Genomic DNA, 18,285 nt, shown 5'->3' with positions numbered 1-18,285 from the left:
GTAAATATTATGCATCGCCTGAAAATAAAGCAATACATTATTTTATTCAATAATTCAGTGGAATAATTCAGATTTTATGTGAAATGTGTACCTTTATCGTGTATTTTTATTATGTGTAGCTTTAACATACTATCAAAACTACACAAATTAAATGTAGCATTTAATTTATTTATTTATTTATTTATTTTACAAAATGTAAGTAGTTTGTACTGAAGTGCAGTTTTAGTACTAGTATACCTGGAAAATCAGTAAATGAAAAGGTAATGCACTTCACAATGAACTGACTGCTGAATATAAATTAAAATAATCTTTGGTAAGCCATTAAGAGGGACCATGCACCAATGATGTTCTTGTTTGGGGCCATGTCATAATGATGCAGTAGCACCCAACATATTTTGTTTAAGTATTTATAAATATGTGAACTGTGATTTTTGCACAAAAGAAGGGATATACTGTACAGGAAATATTTTTGTCTACAGATAAGGACATGTTGTCCTGTCATTGAAATTAGTTTACATTCATTAAGGTAGAAATTTTCCCGAGGAGATCCCTTCACCTGTATTACACAATAAAGGAGTTTAGTTCTAGTTTTGAAATGATTTCTGTTAGTAACCTCTTTTCCTTGGTGTAGATCCACTATGGATTAACAAAGGAAGGATGATTGTTCAAATTCTTTAGTCACTATAATGTGAAAGAGGCAGGGAAAGTGCATAGTGTTATTAAATACAGATGCTTCATAGCCAACTTGGCACTTGTCTTAAATATTCGGTATTATTTTAATGTAGAATATCTTAAAATACACCAGAACATCTTCTATCACTTTTTCATTATCAAAACATCCTAAAACAAAGATTCAGTGGAAAAATGCAACTGCAATTGTGACTGAGGAGTGAATCAGTATAGCACTAAAAGAATTTTCCCCCAAAGGAAATCACTTAACACTTTTGATCAGCTGACAGTATCATTGAGAGACAGCAAATGTCTACCTGTATATCAAGAAACGATCTAGAAAGTGTAAAGTGATGAGTTATGAATAAACTGAATTATATCCCTTTCATCTGTCTGTTCTATAAAATATATCATTTCTTTTTCTAAATTAGTTAATTTTTACCTTTTCTCCCTCAACTGTCTGCTTCTCTTGGTATTTTTATTCTAGCCAAATAGGTAATGTTAAAACTCTCCCTCTCTTACACTCATTTTATAATTTCAAAATTATAATTGGGTTATTTTACAATACCATTCGCATCTATGTTCCTGAGTTTGATTGGTTATTTAGCTCATCTTAGCTCTGTATCCAACTAGTGTAAGATCACAACAGAAGACAGGGTTGGCAAAGATCAGAAGTTTTCTACCTGCAGTGTTGGTATGATAACCTGATTTATAATACATATACTGACTGCTATGTCTTGCAGTCAAACTATGCCTCAAAATAGCAGCACTTTGTCCACTGAGCAAAGTCAGAAACCACACCACTTTGACTTATTTGACTCTGCAACCTTTTATTTAATAGCAGCCATCGACAACCATTAATGATGCCACAATAATTCAGATGCAACATATAAACAATAACGATTAAACCAATTACTCAAGCCATTTGGTGTAATGCAGCCTATTCCAGCTGCCAATACAGAAATCCAGGGTGCATATTCCAAGCTACCTTGGACCTGGTAGCAAACCCATTAATCTCATCCTTACCAGCCACATACTCCCTGATGTGGCCCCCAGTCAAATCTGAGTCCAACTTGTGGAAAGACAAAGCCACTTAACAGGAAGAGGGGGGAAACAAGGGGTGTGAAGCCATAAGGCCACTGTCAACCCAGCATGTACCATGCCTGTCTCCCCAAACATTCGGCCTAGAAAAAGAGAATCCAGGTCATGGGAAGAACCAAGTTAACCATTGAAAAACTCATTAATAGCAAAAACAATATCCATATTAAACAAAATCAAAACCCATGTTATTCAAATGAACATTGTCTAAATCATAAAAATCAGGATCCAGTCCAGCCAGACATCTGTGCTGAATCACGTGGAAATCAATTTCACTAGCAGCCCGCAAGACTCTACAATTGATGAAGCCCCTGGATCTCTCAATAGCACAGACTTCTTTTTTAGGGTCCTGGCATTGAGCAGTAACCTCTTGAGGTTCTGTTGAGTTGATTTTTCTGTGTTGGCAGGTTTGGCAATTTGGCAGTGCCTAAAAAAGGTGCTATAGGGTGGACAAAGCCTTATCCAGTATTAGAATGTCTAGAGGGGAAAGATGCAGACCATCCTTGGCAAAGCAAACTAGTCTGTTGACCATGTTCTCCCAAGCTGATGAATATTGGATCCCCCTAGAATGACACCCGAAAGACAGGCACTTGTTATAATCAATCATTTTTTGTATATTGTGACATCATATTTGGTGATGGTAAAATGCTGCTCAGTGCTGGGTTCATACCAGCCTGAGACTCATTATCTGAAAGGTCTATAATGTCTCTCTTCATGCAGTCCAGGGAGGTACTTCTCAGGTCATTTACACCTAAATGGACTATGATGGAATCATACTGGTACCAGTGGCATACTGGCTTGAGTGCATGTGTGATTTGGCAGATTTTGGCTCCAGATAAGCAACTAAAGGTTATCTTCTCCTTGCCCATTCTTGTTAGAGGGGCGTCAGTATATCTTATAATGGATTCCTGGGAAGTGTGTTTCCTTGCCTTAGGGAATTAGTGTTTGGGGCTCTACTGAGTGTGACTATATGTGTGGTATTAGGTGTTGCTTTTACTGAGTGCATTTGGGCTTGCTGAGACTTAGCTTTGGCAGTTGGTAGTCTAGATGATCTTTGTTGTTTAGGAAGATTGCTTTTAAGTGACTCAGCTTGTGTTAGTCTATGTGTGTGTTGTGTGCTATGTGAGGTGGGTGTTGAATATGTGGTTCCAAAAACATGATATGGACTTGTATGTGATTGTTTAGCCTGCAGTGTCATTGTGTAAGTACACCTGTCGCATACTGTGTCTGATTCTTTAAGGATTAAGAGTTTGTTAGTAAACAAGAGGCAATTGCTAGATTGTCTCAAGATGCCTATATCTACCAAGATGGCTACATAGAAGTTAGGAAATTGCTTGTCCATACTGTCCAGTCCTTAGATTTGTGATCTGTAAGGTGTCGGGTGATACTGGGGTTAGAAGACTATTAAGGTTGCTTTGTGCAGACTAATAAGCTTGCTTTATTGGGACAGATTATAATAAACAGTATTAAAATCTACTAACTTTAATGTGAACACAATACTGAAGTATACTAATTTTGTAGGTATTGACAGTCAGAGCCCAACTAGCTACTCTAAGGTTGTTGGTGCACAAGGTATTTGCACTACTTAAATGTTACAGTTTTATGGACTGTTCTACAGAGAAAATTTGCTTTCTAGGTTTTTGCTACTGTACAGGGCACTGTTACATGCGTGAATGGATGTACCTTCGTTGAAGGTTGTGCGTCAGGGCTGGCAACTCATTCTGTAAAAATATACTGCCAATCATTAGCGGACAGGAGTTCCGCTGTGGTGACCCCTAACCGAGAAAAGCCGAAAGACATAGACAGACAGGGCACTGTTAACCCAACAAATCTGCAAACTTTATTGCCGCACAGAAAAAAAAATAAATAAATAAATAATGAGCCCTCTGGCCAGTAAAATACTACACTGTGAGTCCTTTTGTGTATCTCACAACTCAGATTGCCCAGACAAACACCTACACAAGAGAAATCCAGTCCTCCTCCTGATGTAAAACCACTGCAGATGAGACCCATGAGGGCAGTGCTAACACAAACCACTTAAACTAGCTGAAACATTTTTTTGAAGGTATTTTCAAAATAGTAACAGTGAGAGGAAGGACATTTTTTACATGTTTATACTAATACCCATTTGTTAACCATATAAGTCTGACTTTATCAAATACATGTAAAATCAAAGCACATGTTGTCTAATAGTAGATTACACTACAGAAAATGGGTTGTAATTTGTATGCAGATTTACAGTGGCTTTAATATGTGCTGTCTGCATATATGACTGGTGCGTCTAGCAGTGAGATCCCAGTTCCATTAGAAGGAAAAACCTGCCTTTCTTGAGGCTAGCAGACTTCAGTGTTAGTAGAAGTTTGAGGGTGGATGGGTTTTTTTACATTTCTAAATTTTGTTTATGCATCGCATTTAATTTGAATCATTTTGTGCTCTTTTTATTTGTTCTGGAGTATTTCTGAAATATTTAGAAACACCCCAGAGCAAATGTTACGGTATGTGTGTGTGTGTGTGTGTGTGTGTGTGTGTGTGTGTGTGTGTGTGTGTGTGTGTGTGTGTGTGTGTGTGTGTGTGTGTCTGTGAAGGTGTGAGTTTGAGTGTGTGCGGATCTATGTTTGTTGTTTATGACTGTGAAAGTGCAAAGTTCATCTTATAATAGCTAATTTTGCATCATATTTGCTTTCTTTGATTGAATTCTTTATTGAACCATTTGGTCATTCACATTTACATTACACACAATTGAGCAAGCATAATTTGACATAATTTTTATGCAAGCATGCCTTTTAATGCAATGCAGTCCAATGCAGTACAAATAATGTACACAAGGTGGCAACAACAGGGAGAGTGTTAAGGCAAAGCAACAAATGCATGTTATGTTTCCACTCCTTGGGGTTACCAGCATTCACTTCCAGAAAGTTAGATTACAGCTGTGGAGTATCCTAAGTATGCCTTAATGTAGATAAATGCTGAACAAAGAGAGGGAGCTAATAAGTGATTCATGAAACAAATATAAACATTGTGCAAGCCTCTCTCTGCAGCACACTCCTCTCTGTGCTGGCAGCTGTACTTTTCATGACACTGCATAAGTCACGTTAACTTAAAAGGTTAAATTTAGCAAATGCAGACATAACAGAGCTATTTAGGATATGTAAATAGAAATAGTCTAAGTCTGAGAGTTTTGTGGCTCTGGACTCAGCTAAACTGGTCAAACAAAATATATATTTTTTTATCTTTTTAGACTATCGTTAAATGTTACTGACTCATAAACCTACCCCGGGATTCATGAAGCTCAGCACAAGGCTGGCGTAAGGCTTGCGCCGGCCGTGCGGCGTATATATGGAGTAGTCATGCCATATGCATATTAATGAAGGAGTGCAGCCGCCACAGCCACGTGCATAGGAAACGTGCACGAGTGCACGGGGTGTAACGAAGTTGCGTATGGAGGCGTGTCAATGTCGGCTGTCGATGAGCAACCTAAACTGCTGAATATTATATTCCGCCTGCAATAGTAATCGCACCTATCAGTGTCCGTGGATACTAAAACGTATGCAAAGCATGCCAGATAGTCCCCGCGAACAGAAAATGAAGAATCAAACATAAATGCATGGTAGGGAATAATGGGTCCCTACCCTTGAACAAATGACATGAAAACCTTGTGCCCAGAGTACAACGTAGTGTTGATAGCTATACCATGTGGAAGTGAAATGTATCATATGTTAGCGCGCCGCCAGTAGGTACGTCCAGCCCATTGGAGAGGGTCACCAGCTGACCCATAATGTGAGGGAGGGAACATAGCTGGGCAAATGTGTCCATAACAAAATACATGAGGAGAAATGCAGATATATGTAGTGACCGTATGTCTGAATCATATCCCACAAGCCATGTAATAGTCACATACAAAAGGTATGTCCATATTTCACATACCAAATGTGATAGGAAATAGCATACGCATGTAAACAAAACAGAAGGACCATATAAACAGCCATAACAATACGGACACATGTAGGCCGAAAGGAACAGTATGAGCCATACCGTCGACTAAGATTACCACCTGTCCCACTTTGCGAGTGACAGTCCCTCTGTGGGCAGATGTGTCCTGACACAAACATGTAAAAATGGCAAATGTCCAGAGAATATAGGACATAATTATTCCGTAGACGTCATGTAATAGTTGCATTAAACATATTTCACTGAACGTATATTACATAAATGCCATAAGAAACAGAATAAGACACCGAAATGCTACAAGAATAAGCTTAGATATAGGCAAGAATTGTAAGTTCTATCTGCCGAACTGACCGTGGGTATGTGTTGGCCTGTAAAATATGCTGTGTTCACCGCAAATGTCACACTGTGGCCAACTGAAAAGGTGGAAACACAACCATCGACTGTGGGGAGGCATTGTCCACAACAGTCAGACATGTGTAAGGAATAGCTTGGACATAGGAAAAGGTGCCATCCTACCAATGAGAACAACAGGCTGGCAAAATCCGGAAGTCAGCTGTATAATCCGAATGTGTATGTGACACAGTCAAATGGGTAGTACCCGGATATACCAACCAAGTAATGAAAGTGAAGTATGGGCATGTACCTATGTGTGTGAGGTATAGCATGTGGAAAGCAAACATGACAGGGTAGTCCACACAACCATAAAGGTACCCGACACATGTAGGATAGTCAATGTGTAACTCTGGCTGTGTCATGGGCCAACAACCAAAGTAGTGCTCTATGGAGTGTGATGAATTCACGTGTGAGGGGTGGGTGGTTAATGGTAAAATCCTCAAAGGCGATACTGTGTCGTATGCAGAAAAGGTGAACCGGAGGTGTACGAGGGGGCAGCGGGTGAAGTGGAAAGAAACACAACAACATGTAGAAACAGCTGCAAGACAAGCAGACAGGCCATAGTGTAGAACACAATCCCACAAACATATGAATATGGAAATGTGTGAGACAAATGTAAAGATACGTCACCGTCACATACCCACAGATGGGTCCTGATGGAACTGGCCACAACAAACACAACACACCTGGATGCATAATGGCCTACCCAGCATACCCTCCACACCACACAACCTGCCTCCATACCAGAACGTCCACCAAATCCAGCCGTACTTGGTCCACTGGTTTGTTGCAGACACAGCTACACACAGTGACCCCTACGCATATGTAGTAGGTATTGTCACCGTAGGCAGTGTCAGGATTGCAAACCATGTATCCCCTGCATGTAAAACCCCCTGCATGTTTTCGTAAAGCCACAAATATCTTCGTTATCTGACTTGTTTTGGTCTTGTCCAATTATTGGGATATCCCTCATGGGATAACCAACCTGTGTAAATAGTAGAATGGTATGACGACATGATGTCCAATCCTGTAGATATCTGGACACAAGTCAGAACATGCAGTGGAGGTCCATGACACTGTCCAGCCCTAAGTGGGCATGCATAACCTACTACCCAGGATAAAACACCTTCCTGTGACGCACGTGTCCAGACACGAATAGGAGGGAGAATATAATGCGCACATTTGCATAGTGGCAAACGGCATGAGGGTGAGGAAGACACTGACGTAAACAGGTCAACCCTGATCAAGTGTGAGGGACACTGACTGTGTGCAGGCATGACTGACCATACCTGCCAACCTGTGTGAGCAAGATATCTGGACAGAGCCATGAATACAAGTGAGACAAAGGTCCAAAAACAGGGACAATCTGTAAAGATAGCTCTTAGAAACATAGAAATATGATAGAATAACAGTTTGCACATTGGCATTAATGTCCGGAGTATGAAGTCTGAAACCCAACTGTCTGTCAGCACATTCTGACTGCAGTCTTTAATGCTGAGCTACTGCTGTGCCAAAACACAACAGCGTATTACAGAGGTCCATACCATACCACTCAACTGTCCAGATATTCGCAGAATGACTAGGGTTACCACCTGTCCCACTTTGCGAGTATCAGTCCCTCTTTAGGCAGTTGTGTCCTGTGAAAAAAATCAAAACATAGCAAATGTCCTGAGATTTTAGGACAAAGTTATTTCCTAAGTTTCTTTAACTTCTATATGTTATGTGAAGTAGCATAAGCAATTCAAATGTTACTAGAATAAGCTATTATTTGTGCAAAAAAGGTTAAGTTCTGTACTATGCACAGCTGTAGGTATGTTTTTTCCTGGAAAATCTGACATTTCTACAGAACATGTCCCACTTTGGGCATTTGAAAAGGTGGCAACCCTAAGAATGACCAGAGGTTTGCCTCGTATTGTTGTTGTGTGCCTCCAACAATCTGCACCAGTCTGGTAAATAGCTGGGGATTGACGTCACTAAATAATGAGAAATATCCTGAGTTTAAAACTCCACATCCTTCAGAAAAGTCATGCTAATGCAAAACCTAGTATTCTATCAACGTTCTAAGCTTGTAAGAGCAATCATTAAAATGTGTCCCTAATTGTCCCCCCATCGTGTAGGTTTTGCGCAGATTTGGTGCTCTAAGAGGTTGAGAGGTATGGTCCATACATATTTACAGTAACAACCCTTCACATTTGTGTAATGTACAACTGCATACCTGTAGTCACTTCATGTCTAAAATAATAATCCCTGTATGACTGTATACAGATAATAGTCAAATGTGAATGGGAACACCCCTCACCATGGAGTATGGACTATAACAACCCCACCCATAATATGTATTGCCAACAGAATAAGCTGCTGACAGGTGCCCAAACTCCTGTGTCTATAAACACAGGTAAAACTTCATAATAGGGAGAAAATCCCTGTCCATATGCCTCGTCTGACATTTGAACTCGGCCAAGGAAGTTCTGTTCACCAGGTGGACAAGCCTAAACCCAGATCACTACATGAACACCCTGACAATCAAAGACCTGTATGTGCCAGGACTATATGCCTTGGTGTTCTGCATATCCTCAGAGTGATTAACAATGCAGCTGGGGTCCACAGCAGTAGGCAATAGGGAATGTGTAATATATAGTACCGTGTTTTTCCCACCAGAAGAATGGATGCCTGTGTGGTAGGTGAAGCGGTGAGGCATATGTTGATGTAGCTAAGTACTATGGGTATGCATATCAATGAGGGAGAACACCAATAGAATAGTGGTTCTGGCATCCGGCCAATGTGAATGCAGTCCCGATTGATCTACGACCACTGCACATATAACTTGAAAGTGTAATGAATGCGTTCGTGCTGTACACACATTTAAATATGTAAAGGTGAACGTGTGTTTCGCAGCAGTCCGTAAACCGGAATACAGATATGTAACTGTTACGGTCAGAATTATGAAAGTCCATGTAAGCACAGATATCTATGAAACATATGTAACCCACAATAAGGATATGCAAGTGCACCTGCGCATGTGTAATCCGCTCACAGCATAGCAAATGAATGCTGTTTTCTCCACATTCTATGTACATGGCTCATACCTGTTAACCCCATAAAGTATGAAACTGGACAAAGCCATGAAAACAACTGGTACAAATAGGGACAATCCCCAGATATTGCCCTAACAAACATAGAAAGTGGCTAGAATAAGGTGTGTCACTAGCATGGATTCTCTGAAGGGTATGAAGTCGTAACCTGAAATATTTGTCATTATTTACCAATGTCAGTCTTTAATGATATGCCACTAAATTGCCAGATAGACACAAGGTTATGAAAAACAGACCAAAGATAAGAGGCAAACAGCTGTACATGCAGCGAAAATCTGTACAGTTGAAAGGTATGATATGGATATATATATATATATATATATATATATATATATATATATATATATATATATATAAACACATATATCCACAGACTTAAACCAAAGCAAATTATGAAATGAGGAATGTACAGACATATGTATATATGTACATATATATATCTATACACACACGATACATGAATAGATATATACACAACAAACATATGTCCCTGTACATATAACACATGTACGTAAATAGGTCATGGTATAGCTATTATGGATAGTCAGACAGACATGCAGGAAAGGTGAATACACTGCTGCTTTCCAAACCAATGCCCGGAAAGTACCAGTGTGACATGGCCTGCAAGTTCTACACGTTAAACATGAATATAGGTGTCCTTTGCAGGACCCCAAAAATTGATCCCGTACGAAGTGCGAACCGTCATTGATGCAAAAGATGTCACAACTGCAACTACGATATAGCTGTACATGCAACAGTAGCAGGTGCAAGGGTAATAACACATGGGTCGATAGAATGTATGACGTATGACCTGATATCCGGAGAGTGGGGAGTGCTCAGAAGTGTCCTCACACTTTATTATCGCTCACATTAAACATGTCTAATGGGTACTGTGGAGGGATGTCAGGTATGGGAATCATGGGTACGCAGAAATGTTGATTGGCACAGATCTATTAGGTACGCCCCATGGGAGTGATCAATATACCTATGTGGGTATAGCACATGCCTATATTCTCCAAAAAGGTGCAACCCATCTACTGGATATCGTGTAAACCATTGGGGGAAGACGCAGGGACCTATATCAGTGTCATGTAGGTGATTATCATGGATGGACATGCGTACGACCAAGATGGTAACCATACATGCCAAACTTTCAGAATAAGACAGCTGGACTAAGGCATAGTACATGAAATACAAATAGGGACTATATTAAATATACCCCAGACAAAGTCAGAACATTGATAGAATAATGGTGTAGTCAGGAATATGAATGTTATGAGAGTAAGTAATCATGAAATAGAAATGTCAGTCATTATTACCTAACCGCACAGTCCATCATGCCTTGCCAGCAATCTACCAGAAAGGCACATTATTATGACAAATGTAACAGAATCATAGGTCAAACCTCGGGGCGTTTACCCATAATGTGTACAGGTGAGAGGTATGAAGGTAACCCGTCCTAAATAAATGTACAGAACTAGTGATACTAGGTGGACAGGTGAGAAGAAAGACGTCAGGACAAATGACAAAACATGTACAAGTCATAAGCATGTATTTCCACAAATGTGAATGACAACGTATGGCCTGTGAAAGTCAATGTGGAAGGTTAATAGACTCAAAAGACATGTGTCCCTCAGGGTCTCATGCAGTGTCACCGATACAGTGTCCAGTCCCTCATACTCGTACGTGAGCTCTGCCACTGATGGAAAGCGCAAATACCGGCGTACACATAAGGTACATGATAGAATAATTAGCGTGGATAAGCACCTGTTGGCCTGTGTGAGGAATATAACCCTCTGGGTGGGTGTGTCCTGCAATAGGAATGTAACGGCATCTGGCCTGTGATGGTGCCATATATTGTGTGTATTGGTGTAAGAAAATTGATATCCTGTATCAGAAACATACCTCGCAACCGTACAGAGTCTCGCAGAATGTGCAGATGTATGCCTCATATGTTTGGTGTATTCCCCTTACAATCTGTACCTGTCTGGCAAATACCTGAGAACTGAAGTCATTAAATAATGACAAACATTTGACTTTAAGACCCCAAATCCTTCAGAAAAGTCATACTAATGCAAAACCTATTATACTATCAACTATCTACGTTTGTAAGAGCAATATTTAAAATCTTCCCCTATTTGTCCCCCATCATGTTAGGCTTTGTACGGATGTTTTGCTCTAGGAGGTTGAGAGGTATGATCAGAAACAGATACATGTCTGAGGAAACAGCATTATCGACCGCAAGATAACTCAGAAGGTATGAAAAGCACTGCAGTAGGAAGTTCAGTATTGGCCGCAGGTATGTGCTGACATGTCAAATGACACAGCAGTCTACACGAAGTACCTATAGGGTGTCACCTTTACCAATGATGACAGTGGGACATACCCACAGATATGCATACACCACAAATAGACATAGCACACAGCAAAGCCTAGGCCATGATACACAAAGCCTCTGGCGTGTATGGATTGAGTGAGAGTACAGCAAGGAAAGATGACTGCCAGGCTATTCAGCAAACACCCGTAGGGGTGTGCATGACCGCCCATAACACGAACATTGCACGGACAATGTTGGGATTTGCAACATACCCCATTTGTATGTGAAAGCTATGCAAATGATGTAATTATGCGATACATGAAACAGTAAGCTGTCCGGGCAAGAGCAGAGTTATGTGCAGAAATGTACCCAGATGTTAGGTGACTAACGTTCTGCACATTGCTAAATGAAGCAATGACAGCTGCAAATACAGTATGAATACAGTCGAAGAAACATGCCAATGTCCAAGTCGAAGGCCAGTGGTAGCGCTGTCCATTGGATATCAATAAAACAGTAGTTGTCCTCCCCCAATCTCTGGTGTGGAAGCATAGCGCAGCGCCACGAGAACACACTGTGCTTCAAAACAAGTCAAATATGTATAATATACATACAAAATGTAGGTTTAGTTAGATGCTAGTACGCCATGCAGATGAATGGCAAGCTGGACACAACATGGCTACTGCGTACTGGTTGTTATGTGTGGAAGCGCTCTGTCAGAGATGTAACGAAGCATTTGTAGGCAATGTGATGCAAGTGAGGCTGAGGATAGTGAATCACAACATGTCACGCCATATGGGCCAAGCCTCTACAGTGTAGTGTAGGTTAAGGGGACTATTAGAGTAGAAGATAGGTGACAACATGAGTGTGTATGTATAAAACACTGTAATCTCACCGGAGCAGTGTCACATGTTTTTTGTCAGTACTCAGTGGAAGAGGCGTGTTATGAGCTATCCTAGGGAACATCAGGAGACTGACGGTGTATGCCATGGATACCACCGATGTGACCTGCAAACCTGCCCACAGTGTGTCTGCCCCCCTGCATGCCAGTAAGCCCGAGTAAGCATGTGTGCGAGCGTGTTAGCCCGTGTGCGCATGTGGAGGAACGAGTAAGCTAGTGTACACATGGTGAAGCCTGTGTAATGTCATGTATGCTAGTGTATGCGTTTGTAAGCATGTATACATGTGTACTACACACATCACACACGTACTGCACACTCAGACACACATACTGCCAAAACTACACACATCAGTGAAATGGCACATGGATGGAGACTACATCATCAGAATTAACAGTGCTGTAAACTATGCTACATTGATGGTCATAGCTGCAATGCATCATGCCTGCTGATATACACCTGGAAGTAACTCACTGTGTGTTAACAGCATGCTAACATCAATACAGTGGAATAAAGCCACCGTGTGCATCAGCACCAGGTTAGTCTGATCCTGCATCAATGTTACACATCACAGGTGGTGGCACAGGTGACATCATGTGCACAGAGTGTGGTGTTACATTTCCAGAGCTGTCATTGAGCCATCCAATGTACCCATAGGTGTGTGTGTGTGAGGGACAACAGTTATTGCATGGCCCAATGGTGATGCAATAGGTTTATGTATGTGATAGCCGTAGCTGTTTGTGGTAAGTGTGTGTGTCTGCATATACACAGGTACAGCATGTGTCAGCCATATACAGGAGGTTGTGGGACAGTCACAGACCGTACCTGCCAGGCTGTAGAGATCACCATTCCTGGCCATGGACACCCCTCCATGCATCCAACACAACCCAGTCCTGCACCTGTCAATGTATACACATACAGTCCTGGGATCTGTACCACAACCTGTGGATAAACATGAGTCTGTAATGTTAACCTGAGTTGCATAGAATTGTCAGTTACTACATATGGATATGAGCCATACTCACACTCCAATGTAAAAACCACTGCTGACTGTTGCCGAGATGTGCATACGACCATTCAAAGGTGCTGTACTAACCTTGTTTCCAATGCCCGTGTAATACCCAGCAACACAATAACCGGTCACTACACAAGTATAACCCACGATCACTACAGCACAGTAGTGCACTATCACAGAGCCATAGCAGATGTACATACATCCAAGGTGCTCACGTACAGATAATGCAGCACATTCAAGAGTGATAATCCCAACATACATATCTATATACTATATATATATATATATATATGTAGATAGATACATACACACACACACAACACACGTGGCAGGGTTGGGATCAGAACACAAACGTAACCACTGTACCACACGACAGCATTACGCAGTTACAGAATGAGCTACCGTGATTAGTAGATCACAGGATTCACACAGGCATATGTCTAGCCTGCAGACAGCAGCATCAAATGCAAAGATGCCGCACGGATGTTATGGAGAGTGAATACTTTGAAAGCAATGTACTGCTGTCATGCAGCTGGAAACACACACACTTGGCAGGGCTGGGAGTCAAACATACACCTAACTACCCTATCACACTACAGCATGATGCATTTATAGAATGTGCTACCGAGATTACTAAACACAGCAGTCCCAGAGGCAGACATCTAGGTGTGTGTCATCATCTGCAAAGGCATAGATGTCGGTAGGAAATATCTGTGGTGTGAGGTGTCTAAAAGCAGGACTGAGTCCCCAGGCGGACGGGAGCATGCGTGCAAACACACACACACACACACACACACACACACACACACACACACACACTTGGCAGGGCTGGGAGTCGAACATACACCTAACTACTCTATCACACTACAGCATGACGCATTTACAGAACGCGCTACCGAGATTACTAAACACAGCAGTCCCAGAGGCAGACATCTAGGCACGTGTCATCATCCGCAAAGGCAAAGACATCGGTAGGAAATATCTGTGGTGAGAGGTGTCTAAAAGCAAGACTGAGTCCCCAGGCGGACGGGAGCATGCACGCAAACACACACACACACACACACACACACACACACACACACTTGGCAGTGCTGGGTGTCGAACATACACCTAACTACCCTATCACACTACAGCATGACGCATTTACAGAATGCGCTACCGAGATTACTAAACACAGCAGTCCCAGAGGCAGACATCTAGGCACGTGTCATCATCCGCAAAGGCAAAGACGTCGGTAGGAAATATCTGTGGTGTGAGGCATCTAAAAGCAAGACTGAGTCCCCAGGCGGACGGGAGCATGCACGCAAACACACACACACACACACACACACACACACACACACACACACACACACACACACACACACACACACACACACTTGGCAGGGCTGGAAGTTGAACATACACCTAACTACCCTATCACACTGCAGCATGATGCATTTACAGAATGCGCTACCGAGATTACTAAACACAGCAGTCCCAGAGGCAGACATCTAGGCGTGTGTCATCATCCGCAAAGGCAAAGACGTCGGTAGGAAATATCTGTGGTGTGAGGCGTCTAAAAGCAAGACTGAGTCCCCAGGCGGACGGGAGCATGTGTGCAAACACACACACACACACACACACACACACACACACACACACACACACACACACACACACACACACACACTTGGCAGGGCTGGGAGTCGAACATAAACCTAACTACCCTATCACACTACAGCATGACGCATTTACAGAACGCGCTACCGAGGATACTAAACACAGCAGTTCCAGAAGCAGACATCTAGGCGCTTGCCATCATCCGCAAAGGCAAAGACGTCGGTAGGAAATATCTGTGGTGCGAGGCATCTAAAAGCAAGACTGAGTCCCCAGGCGGATGGGAGCATGCGCGCAAACACACACACACACACACTTGGCAGGGCTGGGAGTCGAACATACACCTAACTACCCTATCACACTACAGCATAATGCATTTACAGAACGCGCTACCGAGATTACTAAACACAGCAGTCCCAGAGGCAGACATCTAGGCGCGTGTCATCATCCTTAAAGGCAAAGACGTTGGTAGGAAATATCTGTGGTGTGAGGCATCTAAAAGCAAGACTGAGTCCCCAGGCAGACGGGAGCATGCACGCAAACACACACACACACACACACACACACACACACACACACACACACACACACACACACACACTTGACAGGGCTGGGAGTCGAACATACACCTAACTACCCTATCACACTACAGCATGATGCATTTAGAGAATGTGCTACCAAGATTACTAAACACAGCAGTCCCAGAGGCAGACATCTAGGTGAGTGTCATCATCCGCAAAGGCAAAGATGTCGGTAGGAAATATCTGTGGTGTGAGGCATCTAAAAGCAAGACTGAGTCCCCAGGCGGACGGGAGCATGCGCGCAAACACACACACACACACACACTTGGCAGGGCTGGGAGTCGGACATACACCTAACTACCCTAGCACACTACAGCATGATGCATTTACAGAATGCGCTACTGAGATTACTAAACACAGCAGTCCCAGAGGCATATTTCTAGGCACGTGTCATCATCCGCACTGACAAGGATGCCGACAGGGATTGTATAGAGAGTGACCAGTCTGAAAGCATACAGACATATTACTGTCCCATGGTAGATGTAGAAAAACACATGGCAGTGGTGTGATCAGGGCAACGTAAGATTTATGGAGCACCACAACAACAGGACATAGACATGGGATGCGCCACAGACAGTACACCCTTCAAGATAGTCGACCAGTGTGTACTCGGTAGGCATCCATCGTGACATTGAAAATGGACATCTGTTGCCTGGATGACCACCATGGCTATACAGGATGTCAACGGCCATGCCCATGCACAGAGGGACATCACTGACACAAGGTGTCACTGGCCATGGCCACACGCTTAGTCATACACGTCCGTTCAGACTGTACTGTGTGTTGATCTACACAACGGCATACTGGGCATGCTCACACACTTAGCAGTTGCAAAGGGCCGTCTTGCATGTAGACAGAGTTTCAAAACGCAAAGGCTCAGTTTGGACTGTCATGTGTGTCCATCTACACAACAGCGTACTGGGCATGCTCACACACAGCAGTTGCAAAGGGCCGTCTTGCATGCAGACGGAGTCTCAATATGCAAGGGCTCAGTTTGGACTGTCATGTGTGTCAATCTACACAACAGCGTACTGGGCATGCTCACACTCTTAGTAGTTGCAAAGGGCCATCTTGCATGCAGATGGAGTCTAAACACAGAAGGGCACAGTAAAGTATAACTGTCCCCACACACAGGGTGGGCCGTCCTGCATGCAGATGGAGTCTAAACACAGAAGGGCACAGTAAGGTATAACTGTCCCCATGCACAGGGCAGTCACACACATGCAGTGACCAGTACACACTCAGCTGCCATCACAGCTGTCACAGGTGCAGATCACAGATGTACACACTGCAGTCTACACTGTAGCCCTCAAGACATCACCATGTCATTGCTGCAGCAATACACAGCCATACATTACCACAACACCGTGTGACACATGACTAGTGGACTGTACAGAGGTCTACAGCAACTGTGCAGAGTACACATGTACTGACAGGGTTCCAACAGGTGTTATGCATTGCAATTATACCACTATACATGACCAGGTCAGCTGAAGACATACCAGGGGCCCGGGTCTTGCACAGCTGTGACAGATGAGTGTTGCTGTACACCAACGAGCACATGTTTGGATATGTCAAACATGTGATTGCAGTGGATGTGTGCATGGACCACACACACAACACATATGTACATAGCTAAGCTTTTGCTGTGCCCCATGCAGAACAGTGGCCTAAGCAATCATACGCACGCAAATGTAAGGTGGGTCCATGTCTGTTGAATGCTCACAGTACAGGAGGTAGCAATGTTGGCGGAGGACACATTCCCCTGTAGTAGTCACCCATGACACCCATGATATCATACCACAGTCCATGTATTATGTATGGCAACACACATGTCCACCAATAGCAATGCATACAAACATGGCTACAGGAGACACCTGTAGGACCAACGCACATGTACAATCTGTACTGTGCATGCAGCAACCATGCATGTGCAGTGGCCGATGCCCATAACACAGCTGTGTCTAACTATAACATGCAGTCGCAATGCAGCCCCATCATTGACACCTGTATATGGTGACATACAAACAGTACGGTTGGTTGTACATCACGTACGGAGGGATGTGTGTACATAAAGTGGTGATCCACCTGTGTAGATGTATGTGTGCTGGGGATGGCTCACAGGTGTGTCACATGCCATCTTACCATGCCATGTGCAAACAGTACGCTATGTCACTTTTACTTGATGGTGATGACATAGCGCATACACAGTGGTCAGGTGTTACCAACTGTATGTCACGTGACACCTGTTACACTGACATCCTCCCGTGTGCATATAGCCATACAATTGCCAGACATAGCATTGGTACACATACTGCGGACATTACCGCTGCATGTATATCAAACGGCTCATCATATGGCAGGTATTTAATTCCCAGCACTGCCATGTGTGTCCGCTTGTGTGACCACACATGCCACATATGGTGGGGACTATGTCCCAGTTGTAACACATCCCTGTACACCGTTGTAGAGATCTGTACGTACTGCAGTGTGGAAAGCATGACGGCGGCAGGTGTGGTGTATCACACACATCGGCTATCCGTACACACATATCTGGTCACCACAGAGTGTGTGTGTGTGTGTGTGTGTGTGTGTGTGTGTGTGTGTGTGTGTGTGTGTGTGTGTATGTATGTATGTATAGCTGTCTGGTGCTTGGTGTGAGGGTGTATGCTACCAT

This window comes from Protopterus annectens, chromosome 6.part0 (assembly GCF_019279795.1).
Source record: "Protopterus annectens isolate FY-2018-M chromosome 6.part0, PAN1.0, whole genome shotgun sequence".
Lineage (NCBI taxonomy): Eukaryota > Metazoa > Chordata > Ceratodontiformes > Protopteridae > Protopterus > Protopterus annectens.
This window is presented reverse-complemented; position numbering follows the sequence as displayed.